Source organism: Pseudophryne corroboree, chromosome 5, assembly GCF_028390025.1.
Source record: "Pseudophryne corroboree isolate aPseCor3 chromosome 5, aPseCor3.hap2, whole genome shotgun sequence".
Taxonomy (NCBI): domain Eukaryota; kingdom Metazoa; phylum Chordata; class Amphibia; order Anura; family Myobatrachidae; genus Pseudophryne; species Pseudophryne corroboree.
Genome location: NC_086448.1, coordinates 472746267 through 472748237, shown reverse-complemented (window position 1 = coordinate 472748237; position 1971 = coordinate 472746267).

Sequence of the window (1971 nt, the reverse complement as noted above, 5' to 3'; positions counted from 1 at the left end):
AGCAAAATTTTCCTACACTTCGCAGGGAAGTTAAAGCCCCCCACATTTAAGGACCCAATCTTAATTTCAGCCATATTGTATACACATGCATTGTAATCTGAATTGTAAGGTATCCAGGGAGAAGGAGCGTGGAACTAGTAGAGCCCATAGACGGGCAGGGAGGAGGTGGGACACTGGGGAAACAACAGTGGGGGGGGGGGGGGACACACAAAGACAAGGACAAAACACTAAAGAACACGACTAGTGCATTCAGGACAGCTATGAAACATACACATAACTTCCGGAAGCCCGGAAAAATTTGGAGAACCCATAGGTACGGAGACCAAACCAACATAAACCCTAGGCATTATTCCCTCCGCGCCCGGGGAGAATTGAGATCATGAAACCTCATCTTAAGGTGGGACAACATGTAATGGAGCAGGAACCATGTATGAACATAAAGAACAAAAATTGCAAAGACTTGAGCCTCAAGCTTTGGGACAGAGCAGTTTGCATGCGGTGAGCAGCAACAGCGGAGCGATGAAAACTGGTGAGATCCGCAGGGTCAATTAGGGTCAGAGATGTCCGCATCTGAGCGAGAGCAACCTTCGCAGAGGAAATCAGCAGCGTCATCCGGGGTGGTAAAGTCATAATGTCTATCCTTGTCGAAGATCCTTAACTTAGCGGGATATATCAGTGCAAATTTTCTCTTGTCGGCAATGAGCCGGGAGCAGATAGGGGAGAAGGCACGTCGTGCTTTCGTCAATTCGGCAGAAAAGTCTTGAAAAAGTCTGAGATTTTTGCCGTCCCAATTCAGGACAGGCTGTTTCCTGGAGCCACGCCATATTTGCAACTTATGTGTGTAACTCAGACATTTAAAGATGGTCACTCTGGGGCGGGTGTCAGTCTGGCGGGGAGGGGGGCCAATACGATGCACCCGTTCTATAACCATATCTTTACAGGCATCCTGGATGCCAAAGAGGGTGGGTAATGTGTTAGTGACAAAATTCTCCAAGGAGGCCCCTTTTAGGGATTCAGGCAAACACACGATCCTGATGTTATTCCGTCTGGAACGATTTTCGATTTCCTCCAGCTTATTAATAAAGGCATAATTGTCTTTTTCAAGACGTTTAAATTCACAATGCATATCAGCAATATTGTGAGCCATGGAGCCTATCCTGTTCTCCGCTGTGGAGACCCGTGTGTTTAAGTGCTGCAGCTGCGCTGTAATATCACTCACTGCCTTGGTCAGCAGCGGGCCCATGGTGGATGAGATGGCGTCCACCAGATCCCCATACAGAAGCGGGCTGTCACGGTGCCTGGGTGAGGATGTCGGGTCAGAGTCCTGCGTATCCACCACAGACTTCTTGGACGCCGGTGTGTGATCGAGGGAGACGCCGTCCGGCGCCATGACAGGAACCGCTCCTTTCTTCACTTGTAGCAGCGCCTGCTGATGCGAGCGCGGCGGCTGCGTGGCTGTTACAAATTTGTCCATCACAGATAGACCCCAGGTGGGGAGGGTTAAAGAGGTGAGGTTTGGAGGCGGTAAGGCCTTGTAAAAGTGGCAAATTGGCCAGGCACGGAGTGGAGCTGTGAGATGGAGCAGCTCACTCCATGCACCCGGAACCAGAAGTCATAATTAGTGATGTGCACCAGAAATTTTTTGGGTTTTGTGTTTTGGTTTTGGATTCGGTTCCGCGGCCGTGTTTTGGATTTGGACGCGTTTTGGCAAAACCTCCCTGAAAATTTTTTGTCGGATTCGGGTGTGTTTTGGATTCGGGTGTTTTTTTACAAAAAAACCTCAAAAAAAGCTTAAATCATAGAATTTGGGGGTCATTTTGATCCCATAGTATTATTAACCTCAATAACCATAATTTCCACTAATTTTCAGTCTATTCTGAACACCTCAAACCTCACAATATTATTTTTAGTCCTAAAATTTGCACCGAGGTCGCTGGATGGCTAAGCTAAGCGACACAAGTGGCTGACACA